Source organism: Hylobates moloch, unplaced genomic scaffold, assembly GCF_009828535.3.
Source record: "Hylobates moloch isolate HMO894 unplaced genomic scaffold, HMol_V3 SCAFFOLD_4, whole genome shotgun sequence".
NCBI lineage: Eukaryota > Metazoa > Chordata > Mammalia > Primates > Hylobatidae > Hylobates > Hylobates moloch.
In genome coordinates, this window is record NW_026652279.1 from 127,972,530 (window position 1) to 127,994,095 (window position 21,566).

Sequence of the window (21,566 nt, forward strand, 5' to 3'; positions counted from 1 at the left end):
ACGTCTGAGAGTGAAAGGGAGTGTTATTCATAATTACGTGAAGACAGTCAATACAGTTCTGGACAAATTGGGAATATATTGTCAACCAGGCAATGTTTCTCAAGGTTCTAAGGACATTGGCTAAGCTCGCTAACCACAGGAGATCCATGGAAGGGGTAGTTTGGTAGGAAGATAAGAATGTATCCTATTCTACCACCTCCCTTATCTTGGCAGACAGTTAATAAATATGTTTCATCCATTATTTACTTATGTTCCTCAGGACTTTCAAATGCTTCATTCCATGATACTGTACAGAGCCAACTTTGTTCAATGTTACATAAAGTAAATAGTTTGAAAAATTCAATTTTGCAGCGTTTCCTAAAGTATGGATACAACAGAAATCCTACAGGACATGTAGCAGATCTCTAGAGATATTGTTAAGTCCTAATTATCAAACAAGGGAATTAATTCTGTAGTCAAACGTATTCAGGATACTTAGTAGCACAGGTCCTAATGCAATAATTCAGGGATGGTGCACATTTTAGAGAATCCAGAAGTGACAACAGTGTATCCACAGAGTATTTCAATAAAGATGCAACTTGAAAACTAAAATAGGTAAAAATAAAATTGCATGTTAATCTACAAAATTAGAAATATGAATTTTCTCACTGGGAGGAGGTGAGTGGAGATATACTTTAATCCCCTTATGTTGCACAGGATGGACATCAGGTTCACTGACGTTAAATAACAGACACAAAGACACCCAACCAGGTACTTGTCCACTGGGACTGTAACATAACTTTGCCTGCATTTCGTATCTTGTGAAAGAAAAAAATAGAATTGTTGATATAGAACATAGAAATATTCCAATTCCTTCCTATGTCCTCATATCAAGATGATACTATTTCTTTCTTATTTATTTTGCTACAGTATTTTTATCCACTCTGGATACAATGCAATCACATTTGAGGTTTGGCAGACTGCCCTTTTGGCTTAGCAGAGTTGATAAAAGGTTGCCAAATACCACAGTAGTTCATATTTATTTTCTGTTTTATGACTTTTTTTCCCCAAAACGCTCTGTGCTTTTACTCAATAAACCATCAATCAACTCTAGAAAAAAAACATTACTTCTTCTGTGGGTTGCCAATGTGACTCTAGCTGCAAACAGCATGACTTTTATGCACACAAAATATATATGTTTTTAATAGTTCTAATCCGGGGGGGGGACATATCACATTTTAGAAACCTTATGTATATATGTGTTTGTGTGAATACATCTACATCTCTCTGTACATACTCATAAATATGTGTTTATGAATGTGTAAACCTTCCAGTTAAAAATATGTTAAAACTTATTTTATATCCCAAATATGTTTAAAATTTGATTTAATTTTTTTCTTTTTTGAGACTTGGCATTGGGAGTGGTTCAGTGTTACCAGAAAACCAACAATTTGGAGCTCTGGTAATAAATACAGAATAGGCCCAGGTGGTATAATCTAATGTTGACCAATTCATGGATTGGAAGACATTTGAATATATACAATCATCTCTTGCCGCAGAGTTAGGTTTCCAAGCCAGTATCCAATGTGAAATAGACTATTGGTTACTATGTTGGAAGAGGCCCATCTGCTGAACATTTGTGCCCAGTGTAGTCTTGGCTATGTATGATTACCTTTGTCATTGTTGTTATGGAAGCAAAGAGCTAGACACCAACTCTACAGTTTCTATAGCCCACACATACTCACCAACATAAGTAAGGAGCTAGTATAACGATTAGCAGCATTGTTTCTGGGTTTGTAGTTTGGATCTGCTGTGTACAAATTCTTGCTTACTTTAACTATCTCTAAGTTCTTACTTTAAGTATCTCTCTAAGTTCTCTATATAAAATTGGGATAATAATATTTCCCCTACTGTGCTGTAGTTAACGAGTCAAGGAAGTACGGTGCTTAGCACAGCACCTGCAGGCAAGCATTCATCAACCAATTCATTTAATTTTCAAATATTGGCAACTAGTATATGCATAATAAATAGTAGCAATTGTTTTGCACTTTTCAAATGGAAAACAGGGCCATTTGTATCCATTTATGATAAAGAATTGTTTTTAATTCTGTCTCTCATCACACTTCGCCTTCTACCCCTATTATGTAAATAACTGAATTTGGGAATGATCATAGCGGGCACTTTACTGCTACTTTTTCCTTAAAAATGTAGATATAAGCTCCACTAACATTCTCAAAACTCAAGTTTCATTCATAATCGAATGCCAGATTTACAGTGTCTTTTACAGTATGAAATTAGACAATCTTCAACCATGTTACTCCTATAATGAGAAATACCAATACAAATATACTATAACTTACAGGATTACTTAATATCATAAGCTGAAAAGCTACAGTTTTGTCACTCCACCACCATTCCTTTCCTTCACCTAAAACATACATCATTCCAGCCTACAGATACCCAAACATACATTATTATCATGCTTGAAAGATTAAATGATTACCAAATAGCTGGATTTGTGCAACACTATTAAACACACTATTTTTCAAATTCTTCAAACTGAAAAATTCGAAATAATCAAACTCCGGTCCATCTTGTTGTTTAAATAAAAACAAATATTATGGGGTGTTATATAAGAACTTGCAGCTGGGATCAGAAAAGTTTCTAGCCCATTTTTGTTCTTCAAAAGATGTAAAAGTTCCTTAACTTCTCTGGCTTCAGTTTCCTACTCTGAAATGGGAATAACTACTGTTTTAATGAGCTTTAAATGAGATATATAAAGATGTTTACACAATGCACAGCATAAAAACACTAAATAAGTATTTGTTATTTTATTAATATAATTTTTGAATATTTTCAAATGTATAAAGTATTAGACAAAGGAATATATTATGTTTCTCTTAATAATATATTTCAGGCCCTTAGAAATTTTAATCCTTTGTGTTATATAAAGTACAATGTCTTAATTGATAAATATTAAACTTATCAATCTTTGCAGAGGTGTTCATAATTATAAGAAGTTTATGAACTTTCATGAACTCATTGATGGTAAAATCTAAAGAAGTCAGATATACAGCATTTCAGTATTTTCTATTTTCTCAATGCATCCTCAGAGGGCTGGGTGTGAGTGTTATGGGGGTAGATGGAGGAGAGTTTGGCAGTCATTGCTCTAACAAACCAGACCAGGGGACAGGTCGTCTGTGCTTAGGAGTGTTTGGAGGTAGTTTCTCCTTCAATTTGCATCTGGACTTAGGCAAGTGGCCATACCTGAAGAAAAACCTAGACATTACTATCAATAACAAAAAATATGTAGAACAATCATAGTCCATGAGTCCATTTTACGGAGCAAAGTCAATCTCTGCAGTTATGAGGAAAGAATTGTATTTGGGTATTTTGATTCCTTTCTGTTATCGAAGGAAGGTAGGACTGCTGACACTTAATTTTAATTATTTTCTGAGTTTGATAGTATATTCTCAATAAACTATAAAGCAACATAGACCAGATAAAAAGTTTTTAAGATTATGGTCCATAAAAAAGATATAGGCAATATGGGTTTACTATTTATCACAAATACAAGATATATGTTTTTTACATTTTCAATAATATCTTTAAAAATAATTACATAGTAATAGGGCAACTTGTTTCCAAATTATTTCACTGCTAAAGTAAAAAAAAAGAAAAAAAAACAGAATTAGCACATCCTTAACAGATTTGATAGTTGCCTGATAAGTCCTTCAAATCCCAGATGATTGCATTCAATTTTCTTGAAAATATTTATATTCCTGCTTCCCTGTAAAGCACTAGTAGGCTAATTGATCACAGGAGTGAAATCTGCTAGAGAATGCATATTTATAAATTGTGGTTTATTCATTAATACTCTTAGTCCTTGTTACTTAATGTGCAGACCCTAACCCAGTTGCCTCATCAGAACCCAGAAGCTTATGAGTAATGCAGTATTTCAGGCCTTACCCAAGATTACTAAAAGCAGATGTGCAGCTTAACAAGATTCCCAGGAGATTTGTATGTACATTATATTTTGAGAAGCCCCACCAAAGGTATTCTTCTGATTTAAAATTTTTAAATACATTGTTGTTTGTTTTGAGATGGAGTCTTGCTCTGTCACCCAGGCTGGAGTGCAGTGGCGCGATCTCGGTTCACTGCAAGCTCCACCTCCCAGGTTCACGCCATTATCCTGCCTCAGCCACCCGACTAGCTGGGACTACAGGTGCCCGCCACCACGCCCGGCTAATTTTTTGTATTTTTTAGTAGAGACGGGGTTTCACCGTGTTAGCCAGGATGGTCTTGATCTCTTGACCTTGTGATCCACCTGCCTCGGCCTCCCAAAGTGCTGGGATTACAGGCGTGAGCCACCGTGACCAGCCTTTTAAATACATTTTTAATAGAAGGGTATCTTGAGGCTAGGTATAAAAATTACCGTGTATACAGTGTATTGAATATGTCTTACCTTTTATAGAAAATTTTGTTTAAATTAATATGACAAAACAGGCAAAATCACAAAGATCACACAATCTTCATGGAGTTTGTGGAATCCATTTTTTTAAAAGTCTACTCTGCAATATATAAGATTGCTTAAATTATTACCAAATCTGTAGTCAAAGTACGAAAAAATCAATACGTTCTAGAGATAAATTAAATACGGTAGCAGGGCTTTCTCTCCCTATGGCTTGGATAAATTGCTGCTTAGAATCATCATCAAGACTACTTTTGTGTGTGTATACGCAGCAATGGTGCATGATTATAACAGTTTAGTATCTACATGTAGAGATTTTCAGGTCACTGGTTTCTAATTTCAGTGCATTCCTTTGTTTAATGTCTTGCTCTGTTTACAGACTCTGGAAAGCAGGGACTGTGTTTCATTAGCTTTTGTAATTCCAGCAATAGCTTTAGTCCTTGGCAAAAAAAGAGGGTGCTTAATGAATATTTATTGAAGGTAACTGAAAATACATTTAACAAAGTGATCAACATAGGATCAAAAGCCTTTTTAAATTTTATAAGAATATTCCATATATTGTCCTTGTCCTTAGTGGCTAAAGAAAGCAACATTTAAAAATAATACTAACTCCAGTATTGAAAAATACACAAGACACAGCAATAAAACAGGTACATGAAATGCTCAGAGAAAAAAATTAAACATAGAGGAGAATATATGTGGAAAATGTTCACCAAAATGACTGCATGTTTGTGGAATTATATTTTATTTGCTATGTTTCTTACTATCATAAAACCATGTGGACATAATCCATTGAGCATTCATATTTTATAATCATTCTATATTAGCCTTTTTTCTGTTAACTTAAAAATAATTTTAAACATAGGGCTTAGAATCCTTTTTTATGAATTTAATATGCTTTTTGAAAGCAGAGTGTTAGTATAAATACAGAATTTTTTATTTAAAGTGGCTTCTACGTGATATTTTTAATAACTGGCTAATCAAAAGCAATCAATATGGAAGGTTTAGCAGTCTTACGGTTCAAAGGATTGACTGAAATGTAAATTCAGCCATCGCATTTATTAGTTATGAGACAATGGATACGTCATTTAAATTCTCAGATTCCCAGTTTCCTCGTCTATTGAAAATTAGATAAAAATACAGATCTTATAATATTCTTGGGAATATAATAAATGTAAAGTACTGGGAGCAGGTAGTTACTCAATATTAGCTATTAATATTGTTTATGCTACTTTATATATACAACAGTGAGCACCTAAGTATATGATGAAACATTCTTATATTAAACTTCTATCACTAGTATTCTTTATTTCTATCACTCTTCTTAAGAGAGCTTATATTATGCTGCAAAATTTCTATCCAAAAATACACCAGAGATGTAAAGAATCTTATAACTGACTACTTGAGAGCAAAATATTTTCAAGTAACAACTATAATTTTGGTGAAATATTTCAAGCTTAAGAAAAAGAGGTATTAATTATTAGAAGCTGAATGTGTGTATATATATTATATATATAGTGTTTCAACACAAGATATATGTTTCTATCTTCTTTTATGGATGAGGAAACTGAAAAAATACAAAATTCCCTTTACCTAATATTAATATGATTATTTCATGATATTCATCATTGCTAATTGTCTTAACACTGATAATTACATTGAACCTTTTCTTTTAAAAGATTGCAAATTTATTGTAGTTTAATTGAACATTATTTTAACACAGGCATATTTGGGTCAAAAATAAATCGTGCCTAGTAAAAATTTTTCCTCAAATTTGTTTACAAATATAATTTTAATTCGGTAAAAAAATTGTTAAAACTGCAAATACCAAGATATTAAGAATGCTGATTTCAATTATTAATTCACAGCCTCTTGAGTCTTGTATTGACCAAAGGGAAAAACAAGTGGAAAGAGATATTCTTGCTTGCTATTTTAAAAGGAAATTCTAATTGGCACATGGCCCAAAACCGCTGGATTAACAATTCTGCTATTAAGGCCCTTGTGGTTCTATATTAAGCACCTTCCTGTGCACCAGGTATATGATTGTCAAAGATTTTGTAATCATGAAGGGAATAAGTAGTAAAAATGTTTTACGCATAATACTCCCATTCAACTTCCATAATAATGCTATTTTTCCTATGCTTAAAATGTTACACCAAACTCTAATAGTTGCTACTTGGAAAAAGTTTTGCTCACTGGCAGTCAATTTCAAGTTTGAATTCATTCCTCCCTCCCTCCCTTCCTTCCTACCTTCCTTCCTGCCTGCCTGCCTGCCTGCCATCTAGCCTGGCTGCCTAACCTGCCTTCCTGTCTGCCTAACCTGCCTTCCTGCCTGCCCGTCTGCCTCCTTCCATCAGCCTACCTTCTTCACCTTTCTTTCTTTCTCTTTCTCTCCTTCCTTCCTTCCTTCCTTCCTTCCTTCCTTCCTTCCTTCCTTCCTTCCTTCCTTCCTTCCTTCCTTCCTTCCTTCCTTCTTTCCTTCCTTCTTCCTTTCTTCCTTTCTTTCTTTTCCTTGGTTACAAAGTTTGTGACCCAAAATATCTTCACAAGCCTAGCTAAAGTAAGTAGTAAAGTATAATTAAATATATTTTAAAATTTTTATTTATTTTCCTGTAAGTTATTGGGTTACACACAGTATTTGTTTATGTGAGGAAGTTCTTTAGTGGTGATTTGTGAGATTTTGCTGCACCCATCACCCAAACAGTAAACACTGCACCAAATTTGTAGTCTTTTATACCTCACCCCCCTCCCACTCTTCCCCCTAAGTACCCAAAGTCCATTATATAATTCTCATGCCTCTAAAATTGCTTATGGATTGAGCCTCTTCTTTCAATATTTTCTTATGCACAGAATTTTCAGGATAAACATAATAACTATAAGAGTTTTTTTAATGGAAGAAAAGGCCGTGCCAAAATATATAATGTGACAACCTATAAAACATGGGAATAAAAATCCCTAACATTACTATACAATAAATTGTATGAGAATTGGATAGTACTAAACTAGACATCTAAGGAAAAACTGAACAAAGAAAAAAATCCTGGAAGGATTAGCCACCATTCCAACCAAATCTTATTGGGCCAGTAGGATTCTAATATTTAAATAATAAAGAATAGACACTGATAAATCACTATGTCAAACATGCAAGTTAATGTACTCTGATGATACTAAGGAATAAATTATTTGCATAAAAATGTACCTGATTTGTCTAGAAGCAACTCATTTTCTATTCTGATTTCACTGCCTAGGGCACTGTTGGAGCCTGAGGGGATTAAAAAGGTATGTGCAAGAAACAGAGCAACTAAATACCATAAAATAGAACAAGGCAGAGTACTACATCTAGGTATGGAATGTTGTTTCCATGAGCAGTAACATACATAACAAGGACTAATCTTATGACCAAATGACCACGGTTTAGTTGTTACAGAAGAGAAAATAGAATTTAGGAAATAATTAGGAATAGGTTTATTTAGTTCCATCATTTTTCTTTGGATTAAACTTTATTTTGTCCTATAAAGGCCAAGTGGTAACATCATGACCTGACATTTATGACTCCGATGGCAACAATCACAGGCACCAGCTTGTCCCAGCGCCATCCTAAATCCATGGCTAATCATTTTCAGGCTCGTCATTCTGTAGCATCCAAAATGAGGATAGATCTCCAAAAGAGCAAACCACTCTCCCTCCATCAGACAATCTGTGCAATTCCTCACACCCATAAGTGCAGATTGTTCATCTGGAATTGTTCATTTTCCTATTTCCTGACAGGAGCATTAGGAATCGAATCAGTGATGATTGTGGGGACTGATTGTTCACCAGTACCAACTCTTTTCACTGGTCGGTAAGAGAGATCACTACCATTGGCCAATTCATATGATGTAATGGAACAGAGATGGGCACTCAAGGCATTATAACTCTCAGAATTCCTAAAGTAATTCTGACAGCAATAAAAACTAGAATCAAATTTAACCATAAGCAAAGGAAGTATGAAGAAAAGTGGATGTATCCTACTATTTAACCAAAATATTAATAATAGAGATTATTGCTGTACGACCCCTGGTGTACAGTTGATACTCAAATATTTGTTGAATGTGTAAATGAAGGAGATGAGATGAAGGAAGGAAGAGAGAAAGGGTGGGAGGGAGGAAGGGAAGAAGGAAGAGAGGAAAGGAGGAAGGAAGAAAAGGAAGGAAGGAAAGAAGGAAGGAAGGAAGGAAGGAAGGAAAGAGAGAAGGAAACAGGTATCAAGATAAACATAAACAGTATTTATCTAGATTTTATTGTACATATAAATAAAAATCTGAAAGAAAAAAGATATCATTTGATAATGTATTCATTTCATGATGCTTATTTAGGTATTAGTATAATTTGCCTATTATTCTATTCTTTATCAAATATAACAGGTTAACCATTGTTGTCAACCATGCTGTACTATATACTATATGACAAATGGTCCTTCGAGTGTTCTTATAGAAGAACAATAATTAGTGCTTTATTATGCACAATATAGTAAAATTCAGGTTCAAAAATAACCTAGACTTTTTAGATAATTGGTCTAAATAAAAAAAATCAGAGGTCAAGTTGAAAAATAGTAAAGATGACTACCAAAGCACAGGCTTTAAAATACCAGCAGGAAAGAGTACAGCAAGTGACACACAAACTACCAGCAGCTTAGTCCTAATTGGTAAAACAGTCACATTAATGTGTAAATGTAGCACTGAAGTAAAACATACAAATGCCACTACTTTTTAGCTTATCCACTGGGGACAGGAAAAAGTAGACACCAAGGCTATTAGCATCTGAAAAGTCAACACGTAATATTTTATGAAGGTACTTAACGCTCTTTTTAGTTAATAAAAATTTTTAAAAGATGGGATATTAAGAAAGTAGTGCCCTCCAAATAAATGGGCCTGTTCAGAATGGATTCAATAACTACTCTCAGAGTAATTACAAATAATCACCACGGAAATTTAAGCTCCAGCAACTGCAGCTTAATTTTTTATTTTCCCCTTATAATTTTCTTTAGCAGCAATTTATTAAGCTATTATTAATTGATGTTGAAGTTTACGAGAAAAATGTACAGTATCTAATGCTATATTCTAAAGTATCCTTAGATATTAATGTAAAAGCTATTAAATGTCTATGCCATTATTGTAAAGGGTTATAATTTTATCAAAGTAAATACTTATCAAATTAGTATAATAATAGAAGCCTTTTATTCACCCATACCTGCAACAATCTTGGTTTGATGCACACACACAAAAAACTTAACGTTTATCTCTCTGGTTACAAAACTCCAAATGTCCATTATTGGGCTCCTAATAAAATATCCAGCTTCCAATGAGGAAAGCACTTCTCATTCGATAAATGGTGCTGGGATAACTAGCTAGCCATATGCAACGATTGAAACTGGACTTCTTCCTTACACTGTATTCTAAAATCAATTCAAGATATAGTAAAGACTTAAATGTAAAACCTAAAACTAGAAAACCCTTGGAAGATAATCTAGGAAATACCATTCTGGACATAGGACCTGGCAGAGATTTCATGACAGGGACACCAAAAGCAATTAAAACAAAAACAAAAATTAACAAATGAAACCAAATTAAAATAAAGAGATTTTACATAGCAGAAGAAACTATCAACAGAGTAGACAGACAACCTACAGTATGGGAGAAAATATTTGCAATCTATGCATCCCACAAAGATCTAATATCAAGAATCTATAAGGAACTTAAACAAATCAACAAGCAAAACAAACAAAAACACAAATAATGTCATTCAAAAGTGGGCAAAGGACCTAAACAGACAATTTTCAAAAGAAGTGATACACACAGCCAACAAGCATATGAAAAAACATCCTCAGCATCACTAATCAATAGGAAAATACAAATCAAAACCACAATGAGATACCATCTCGCACCAGTCAGAATGCCTGTTATTAAGAAGTCAAAAAAAATAACAGATGCTGGCGAGTTTGTGAAGAAAAGAGATCACTATACACTGCTGGTGGAAATGTAAATTAGTTCAACCGTTGTGGAAAGCAGTTCAGCAATTTCTCAAAGAATTCAAGAAGTCCCATTATTCAACCCAAGAATCCCGTTATTGGGTATACACCCAAAGGAATATATACTGACATCCCATAAAGACACATGCACAGGTAGGTTCATCGCAGAACTATTCACAATAGTGAAGACATGGAGTCAACCTAAATGCCCATCAAGAGTAGACTGAGTAAAGAAAATGTGGTACATATATACCATGTAATACTACACAGCCATAAAAAGAACAAGACCATGTCCTTTGCAGCAACATGGATGGAACTGTAGGCCAGTATCCTAAGTGAACTAACACAGCCACAGAAAACAAAATACCCCATGTTCTCACTTATAAGTGGGAGCTAAACATGGACTACATATGGACACAAAGAAGAGAAAAATAGACACCAGGGCCTACTTGAGGGTGGAGAGACAGAGGAGGGTGAGGATTGAAAAAAACTACCTATCAAGTACTGTGCTTATTATGTGGGTGGTGAAATAATCTGTACATCAAACCCCCGTGATATGTAATTTACCTGTATAACAAACCTGTACATGCACCCCGAACCTAACATGAAAGTTAAAAAAAACCCAGCTTTAAATGCACTAGATCTATAAATTGAACTCTTAGATTAAGAACAAATATTACATTGGGCTTGTCCTCCTAATGTTATAACATAACTCTCTCTAATACAAATGCAGTTACTTTCCATGACATTATTTCAAAGTTTAGGAAAAAGTTCATTGAGTGCCACTAGGCATTATGACAGGTGCTTTACATAAATCATTCATGTAAACAAAGCAATTCTAAGCAATTGTAATTCCATCTTACAAAGTGGAAAATTAAGGTGTGAAGAAATTAACTATTCCAAATACATATAAATGTTAGGTGTGCAGAATGGAACATAAACGTCTGCACACTATTTCCAGGACACTGTGATCTGGCCCTAGATTAGATGGCACAGGTGTTTATGAAACAAACACACTAAAGCTAAACCTGTCCCAGATCAGTAGGATTATGTTCAAGCGATAATATAGCCCAGGTAGAACCCAAGTGCATGAATATGGGTATGCACACAAGTGGTTTTTTCTCTCCCTCCACCTCCCCCAACACACACTCACACTCACTATTCACAGTCACAGTATTTTAAATTTTTTCCTTTTTTCTTATCTAAGTTAGCATTAATGTTCTCTTCCTATCCTCTCCAGGCTTGTGCACATCCTGAAGACAGCAGGAGGATAAATTCCACTTTTGGTATTTCAAAAATTAGGTGTAATATCACAAATATTTTGGGTCGGGTGTGGTTTCTCACGCCTCTAATCTCAGCACTTTGGGAGGCCGAGGCAGGCGGACCATGAGGTCAAGAGTTTGAGACCAGTGTGACAACATGGTAAAACCCCGTCTCTACTAAAAATACAAAAATTAGCCAGGTGCTGTGGCACGCACAATATTTTAAATCCCCATGGGTTGAAATTATGTTAAAAGACACAAGTTTTTGTAAAACAAGGTTTTTTTTTTCGTAAGTGTTGGTGTGTTAATGGTATTGCATGTTTAAAGGATAAAGTAAGCTGACTATAAGTCATCCCTCCTTATCCATCAGAGGCTTCTGCATCCTCAAATTCAACCCAACCAACTGTAGATCGAAAATACTCAAAAAAAAAATAAAATAACAATACGACAATAAAAAATAAAAATTTAACAAGCAATACAGCAAACAACTATTTGCATAGCATGTACAGTGTTAGGTATTATAATTAATCTAGAGATGACAAAGTATATGGGAAGATGTGTAAGAGTTATATGCAAATACTATGCTATTTTATATAAGGGCCTTGAGAATCCTCAGATTTTGGTATTGCCTGGTGTCCTGACCCCATTCCACAAGGGCTGCATAACACATTAATGAGGTCACAAAATTTTGGAATTTTATTAACTCCTTTAAGAGAAAGCAGTGTGCAGAAGACATACTGTAAAGGATACTATTTATTTAGAAATTTTAATTTGTATAAAATGTGTTCCCTCTCATTCTCTTTCTGTTTGATACATATTACTGAACTTGTTTCTCTAATGAACTCTTCACAATATTCTACATCATGTCTTACAATACTCATAGATAGAAGCTACATGAGCATATAAACACCTCAGCACTTTCTATTTTTGATGATAATTTTTATAAAATATCATTGTAATATTTAATACTTAGACTTTCTTAGTAAAATCACCTTAGTAATTTCATACCAATGATATTGTGCACTTAAATTTATTTTCGTTTATTTTTATTTACTTACTTATTTACTTTTTGAGACAGAGTCTCACGTTGTCACCCAGGCTGGAATGCAGTGGCATGATGTCAGCTCACTGCAACCTCGACCTCCTGGGCTCAAGCAATCTTCCTGCCTCAGCCCTCCAAGCATTAACAGCTGGCACCACAGGTGCACGCCACCACCCCCGGTTAATTTTTTGTGGAGACAGGGTTTCATCATGTTGCCCAGGATGGCCTTGAACTGATGAGCTCAAATGATTTGCTGGCCTTTGCCTTCCAAAGTTCTGGGATTACAGGAGTGAGCCACCACACCCGGTCTGATTTTTATTTTTATATAGATAAATATTTGATCCCAATAATTATCTTTAAGATTCTAAAGAACTATCACACTAGAGGCCAAAATAAGTATATACAAATAAATCACTGATGCTGATTCTAAAATATACAGACTTTCCCCTCAATGGACAGTTTTAATTTGCTTTCTTCATTAATAACATTTTCATTTTAGGACAAATTTTTTATCGAGGTTTGAATTCTTGACTGATTTCAGCATATTGATTAAATTTAAGTGTATAATTACGCTCCTTTCTCCTAGCCATGGGCAGATTCACTAGCTTGGGCAAATGAGAAAACATATATTTTAATTAAAATGTGTAAAAAAATAAGCAGGACTAAAAATTCCATTTTATATTTGTATTGCTGTTTTTAAGTGGTGTTTAAGTTATTCTGTTTACTTTTTCAATTCAAAACATTTTGATAAGGTTTTTCAGGAGAGAAGGATTTACTTCAAATCCAAATTTAATTAGTATTTAATTTTTTGTTTTTAGAGAAAGTGTTTATACAGAATAAACACAGAAAATGACATCTTAAACTCATATGCTGTGACACAGTATCTGCAGAAAAGAACACGAAAAAAATAAACTCGAGTATTTAAAATCAATAGACTAATTAATAACTTATTGTAGTCTCCTTCCATATGGTAAATCCTAGTCAAGCCAGAAATATAAGACAAATCAGTATTTTCTGTCAAAAAGGCGTGATGATTTATTTCAAATGAAAATCCAAAAGGTTTAATTTAAACTTAAAATGGGTGTCAATATGCATGATGACAACAAAATAACCTACAAAGAAGGGGTTCATGAGGGTAGCCAAAACCAACAGATGTATTCCAGCTCATCAGGTCCCCCAACTGACCATAGGAAAGATAAAATACTTGACTGTGAAAATCATATTCTAAATACATAAAAGAGAAAGCACCAGAACCACTGGTTTGCCAGATTTAATCAGGTGTCCAAATCTTAACAGGATGCCCACTCAAGCTTTATTACTTACGTATCCCATTGTAAAACTTTTCACTTGCTTCCTCCCGAAGTAATTGATGAGGAGAAAAAAAAAAAAAAACTTTCAAAAGGTATTTTTGCTTGACTCTTTCTTTACTAAAATGAATAACCTTAGAAGGACCTTAGAGAGGGGCTTGGGATTTGATTACCTCCTCATCTGGACTACAGATGAGTTGGGGATAATGACTTTTACTATGATAAAAAAAATATGATATCTTTATTATTGGAAATGATTCAATGAAAGGACAACACTTCCTGTTGGACTTTCAGGGAGTCCCTTAAAAATAGTTAATTAGGGAGAGTATCTGTTGTAACTTTTAAAATATGCTTTTGACCAGGCACAGTGGCTCACTCCTGTAATCCCAGCTCTTGGGGAAGCTTAGGCGAGAGGACTGCTGGAGGTCAGGAGTTAGACACCAGTCTGGGAAACATAGTGAGACCCCATCTTTATAAAAATGAATATTAAAAAATTAGCAGTGCATGATGCACCTGCCTCCGGTCCCAGCTACTCAGGAGGCTGAGGTGGGAGGATGACTTGAGCCCAGGAAGTCAATGCTACAGTGAGCAGTGATCATGCCACTGCACTCCAGCCTAGGAGACAGAGCAAGACTCTCTTTCAAAAATAAATTAAAAATAAATAAATGGGTTTTACAATAATCTCTTTATTCTAATTTATTAGAAGGGGTAACCACGATGTTCAATAGAATAGGTAATTATGGGTACTTTAAACAAAAAGAATGCTTACTTGTTATTCTTCATTGGAAGTAATTTTTAAGATAAGTGTGATATAATGAATAATCAATAGATTTTTATATTGAATTTGTTTCATATATTCCATATATTAGGATACAAATGTCCTAAATATTTTGTAAATATTTAGGTTAAAATGCTTATCTGACTTTTCAATGACAAATTTAGTCATCAAAAAAACATAAACATAAGCCATATTATACACTAGGCACTGTATTAAATACTACTGCAAGATAAAAGCAGGTTTGGGTTTAACTTATTATTTCTTCTACTCCTAGAAGGATATTTTTAGCCAGTACCCCCAGACTTCTATCTTCTGTTTAACTCATTGAGTATTAAAAGATTTCTTCCTAGAAAAAGTAACACTTATACACTGTTGGTGGGAATATAAATTAGTTCAACCATTGTGGAAGACAGTGTGGTAATTGCTCAGAGTCCTAAAGACAGAAATGCCATTCGACCCAGCAATCCTATTACTGGGTATATATCCAATGGAATACAAATCATTCTCTTATAAAGACACATGCATATGTGCATTTGTTGCAGCACTATTCACAATAGCAAAGATATGGAATCAACCCAAATGCCCATCAATGACAGACTAGATAAAGAAAATGTGGTACAGATATACCATGGAATACTATGCAGCCATAAAAAAAGAATAGGATCATGTCCTTTACAGGGACATGGATGCAGCTGGAGGCCATTATCTTTAGCAAACTAACAGAGGAACAGAAAACTAAATACTTCATGTTCTCACATATAAGTACGAGCTAAATTACGAGAACACATAGTGGGGAGCAACACACTAGGGCCTGTTTGAGGGTGGAGTGTGGGAGGACGAAAATGATTAGGAAAAATAACTAATGGGTATTAGGCTTAATACCTAGGTGATGAAATAATCTGTACAATGAACCCCCATGACACAATGTTTACCTCTGTAACAAACCTGCTCATGTTCCCCTGAACTTAAAATTAAAAAAAAAATTAAAAAGATTCCCTCCTTTGACAAAATTATTCTATTCATAAGCTTCAAATACCAAGTTCTGATTATAGAGCAGATTCAAATTGCACCATATTTCTAGTTATTTACATTTTGTAAATGTTTTATATCACTAGTGACTTTGAATTCTCTATTATACAGTTGTAAGTTAAAGATGGAAATGTCGATCTCCATTTTTATGTTCAGCTGAAAGCAGTATTTTACACTAGATAAATAAGTACGATTATGTTTTCTCACTCAGATCTTTCTTAGACCTGTGGGTTAGGAAAAAAATGAAGATACTTCAGAGGATCAGAAAGAAATAGGCAACAAGAGGAAAACTGAATCATGGAAATATAGTAGCTATTTCTTTTTAAACCTTACAGAGTAATAGGGTTTATATAAACATAAGCTAAACGGACCATTTTATATCCCTCTGAGACATTCTGGGAAGCCAAACTCATAAGAGTCATACTTCACTAGCAATGGTACAACATATCTCCTCATAAGTACTTAGTCAGTATTCATAGAAAAAGTCAGTATTTTAAATGGCATTCTTAAGAGGGTAAGCCAGACCATTTATTTTCTGGAAGAAATAAATTTGGAGTGGTAAATGATGCAGGAACTTTTTTTTATTAAGTCATCCTAATTTCAAAGTAGTTCTACAAATTCTGTGTCCAGAATCCCCAACTTAAAAATAAAAATATCTATTAATTGTTTCATATGAAATTATTATTCTTATGCAAGGATTCTTGTGGTTCATTCAATTCCCCATGTGCCTTCATACCATAACTGGAAATAATTAGCAACATGTCTGGAAGATTTAGCTAAGAAACATGTTAATTTTGCCTAGAGACAGTTCTTTTATCCTGCACATTCATTTTCACAAATTTCTTACTGAGTTTGTCAATGTGATTTTTATGTCAACTGACTACTCTGTAAAATAGCTGTCTATATGAACATTGCTTTTGTAAAATGTTGAGAGCTGTTTCTTTTATTATTGAATTTGATGCCTCAACCTATATCAGGATTTTTAACACATCGGTACACATCAACATGATTCAGCTCTGTAGTCCCTTGACTTTCCATTCTTCAAGAGTTACAACTATATAATAAGGTTGACCCATCACACACACACACACACACACACACACACGCACACACTCATATATAGACATAACTATTAAGATTTTCCACTCTTATGTACATTCATATAAGATTTAATTGTTTCATGTATTTATTTTTTCTTGGCATGCAGATGTCAATGTTTACGATGCTCTCACATTTCTATATAATTACTAGTAAATCAGACACCTCTCATTAAGTTAAATGAAAGTTAAAATGAACATGTTTTATGGATTACCAATATTGATACCAAAGTATCAAGAAAATACTTTCAGTTTGTGACATGTTCAAAGTCATAATTATAAACAGATGTTTCCATGATGTAGTGCTAGAGCTATACTAAACAATAGACTCGTTTGAATTTGTGATGTTCTGGAATTTTTTTTTTTTTTTTTTTTTTTTAATTTTTTTTTTTTTTTTTTTTTTTGAGACGGAGTCTTGCTCTGTCACCTAGGCTGGAGTGCAGTGGTGCTATCTTGACTCACTGCAGCCTCTCCTCCTGGGTTCAAGGGATTATCTGGCCTCAGGCTCCCAAGTAGCTGGGATTACAAGCATGCGCCACTACGCCTGGCTAATTTTTGTATTTTTAGTAGAGATGAGGTTTCACCATGTTGGCCCCTGACCTCAAGTGATCCGCCCGCCTCCACCTCCCAAAGTGCTGGGATTACAGGTGTGAGCCACTGCACTCGGATGATATTCTGGATCTTTAAAATCATTAACATACTTACACTCTTATTATATTAAAGGGATATATATTAAATAAAAACAATTGAATTTTCTGAATTCCGGATAAATATGCGGTGTCACATATAGACTATATAGGAATTGCTAATATATTTGTGTTTAAAACTCTATTTTAAAATGTTAACTTGTATATGTATTTTAATATATACAAATATTTTATGTATTTTTAGATATCGTAATACATTATACATATATTTAGAAAAATAAGTGAAAACTTTCAATTTATGCAAAATTATTGAGAAATAGAAATGTAGTCTATCTCATATTCTCCATTAGGTTATAAATTTAACAGTACCAAAGTTGTATATATTAGAGAATTTATTTTTAGAAGCCAAACAGAAAAAAAGCAGTTCTACTTTTTAATAAATATATGCATTTTTACATTTTTAGTTCTCCATAAATATCAAAGTGTAAGAATTGCCTTTTTGATGACCACACCATTTTCATATAATGTATCTAATAAAGGCAGCATCTTGAGTCATACACAATTTTTTTAGGAAAGAGAGAAGAAAGTAATACACATGTACTGAACTACACTAACAGTATAAAATATAAAGATAAATTATATTATAAAGATAATATAAAGATAATCACTTCAAAATATTGAATTGTATATGCAGACACTAATATATACCATGAACATGCAGGCAAAAATAGACAGATTTATAAAAGTAGACATTTCACAAAATAGGATGAAGATGATAATTTGCAGATGGCTCCCTTAGGACATCTTCATATAAGTTTAATTGCGAATGATAATGTATGGGTTTTTCAAGAAAATTTATTGGTTTTTGAGATCCGGCTAAAAACTTGTCCTGTCCTCAAAATGTATATTTGGTTCATCTCGGCATTGGTGCTATAAATTAAATATTCTAAATAATTCAGTACAGAACTCATACAATTGTCCACAATGTTTATTGTATATTTTATTTTCAGGCCATAAAAAGGCTTGTTCTAGTAAACAAAACTGATTTTTTGACACTATATTAGTTAGCAAAAATTTCAAGTTTATTTCCTTTTCTATGTAGTTGTCACATCGAATGTGTTTATTCATTCAACCTAAACTTATAAAACATCTAATATTTATAAAGCAGTCTACTTAGGAATGTACTATATAGATTCCAAAATTGAATGAAATCTAAACTTGTTTTATAGGGCCCTACTTGCTTTGTATAAAAAATTTCTTTCATAACTTGTTGTACAGTCAAAATTAATCATCTCAATAAAGAGCATTTTAAAGTTTTTCTCCTCCATAGAAAAATTGAATCTCCTTTAAGCATATTAAATCTACTTAAATAATTTAAATCTATTTTAGAAATACTTGTCTTAACTAATATATTTTCAAAATAATTTGTAAATTTATCCTTATTGATTTGCCAAAGATAGCTAGAGCTAATTTTAAAATTTTGCCCTCATTTGTTTGAAATTTTATATATAGATAGTTAAATGTTAAAAAAAATATATTAAGGCCCGGTGCAGTGGCTCATGCCTGTAATCCCAGCACTTTGGGAGGCCAAGGCAGGTGGAACACCTGAGGTCAGGAGTTTGAGACCAGCCTGGCCAATGTGGTGAAACCCCGTCTCTACTAAAAATACAAAAATTAGTCGGGCATGGTGGCAGGCACCTGTAATCCCAGCTACCCGGTAGGCTGAGGCAGGAGAATTGCTTGAACCCAGGAGGCAGAAGTTGCAGCCAGCCCAGATCACGCCATTGCACTCCAACCTGGGCAACAAGAGCGAAACTCTGTCATATATACACACGCACACACACACACACACATATATATATACACACACACGTATATGTATACACACAGATATATGTATATCAAGTCCAATCATCAGATGTAAAACATTAAAATTCAATTTTCAACTCAACAAAATGATCAAGGTGAGACAATGGAGAGTATTCCAGAAATGTCCCCAGTGAAAGTCTTAAATCTGTCTAAAAGATTCTATCCTCATAACAGGAGAGATTTTGTAGCTGTTTTCGTGTCCCAGTGCCAGGTATCTCAAGCTGCAGGGTATTTCTTTTACCAGCATAGGTGATAAATTGTGAATCAGGGTTAAACTATGCAAGAATAAAATATTTCGAAAGGTTTAAGATGTCCATATTGTTAAGAAAAATAGCATGTCATTTAAAAATTTTAATTTAAATTAATTCTAAATTTATTAGCATTTTTTAAGAATGTAAAAGAGAAAAGTGGTTCTAGAATGTTCTCATTTTATTTAGTCTGCCACTGAATGACCACAGGAAATATATATATAGATATATTTTTTTCTTCCTTTGAACAGGTATGTTTTTCTTACCATATTGGGGTAATATTAAGAACTCGTAAATCTTGTTTATGAACTGTAATTAACACTAATAGCATAGTGTTATAAAAGCTTTTAAAAACCATAATACAAGTTTGTGAGATTATCTGTTTAGCTAATAAAAATTACAAAGGAAATGATAAAAGTAGGCATGTTTCAAAACAAAATCAACATGATAAAATTCTAGTTTCTCACACATCCAACAACTACTCTACATGAATGCAGTGATTCAAGAATATGGCTTATAGACAAACAGCTTGATGCAATAAATGGTGCCGAAATAACTCACAAACTACATGGCATTATAGAAGGTTATTCCTAACTTTTTTAAAAAAAATGACAGTTTTTTTTGCATATTGATCGCAATCATTTGGTGATACATTAATGCTTATCTTTAAAGAAATAATAAATAAAAAGTAACAATTTTATGTATAAATTTATATTTTCAATACTCAAAGAATGAATATATTTAACATTCCATAATCATTTGTATGGTGATCTGAAGATAACTTGCATATTAAGGACTATATTGTATAACATATTCAAAAACTTAAAGAAGTCACTCCCTGTGCCTGTATCCACCTCAGAGTCATGGAATGGATTCCAAAACGGCACAATGTCATAAAAGAAACAAAAAGAGTTTCCAAGACTGCTTATCAAAAATATCATTCTCCAGGATTCCCTGAATGATGCGTTTTTTGGTTTTTTGGGTTTGGTTCTTTCTTCTTGTGGCTTATGTTGATACAGTATATAGGCCATAGATAAAGTTAGAGTCCATTAATAAAAGAGATAATATAAAGAATGTAGGTTTTTGAGGTCAGACATATCTGAGACAAAATCTCAGTTCTGCCACTAATAGTTCTGTGACATTAAATAATTTAATTAACACCTGTTAGGCAGTTTACTTACCTGTATAATTGGAATAGTATATTATTTTACTCAATATATATTTATGAGATTACTGTGTCCTTGCCAGGACTGTGAATCCAGGAAATGATTCAATGAACAGGACAAATGCTGTGACCTTAGTGTGGTGAAGGCAATAAGATAGTAAAAAAAATAAAATATTAGTGTTATATGAACTATGAAGAAAATAATACAAAACTAAAGAGTGGGAAGAAAGGAAGATTTTAGAAACAGAATCAGAGAAGATCTTTTTGAGGAAGTGGCTTTGAGCAGAGACTTAAAGGATGAGACTAATCGTATTCTGGACAGAAAAAACTACAGAGAAACTGGGAGGCTGTAAAATCTTGATTTGCCAAAGAAACCAGCTTCAGTTTCAGCAGAACAATTCAGAGGATGTGCTAAATTAAATAATGCCTCCTCATCCCTACAACCTGTAAATGCTACCTGATATGACAAAAGGGACTTTGTAGATGTGATTAAGAATCTTGATATGCGGCATCATTTCTGAGGGCTCTGTTCTGTTCCATTGATCTATATCTCTGTTGTGGTACCAGTACCATGCTGTTTCGGTTACTGTAGCCTTGTAGTATAGTTTGAAGTCAGGTAGCGTGATGCCTCCAGCTTTGTTCTTTTGGCTTAGGATTGACTTGGC

The 21,566-nt window shown here is 33.6% G+C and overlaps 1 protein-coding gene across 4 annotated transcripts in view; it reads right to left on the bottom strand.

Annotated features, from left to right (window-relative positions):
* Nucleotides 1-21,566, bottom strand: part of PCDH9 (protocadherin 9) — a 907,898-nt gene that overhangs the window by 484,116 nt on the left and 402,216 nt on the right. The gene's annotated exons all lie outside the window — the stretch shown is intronic.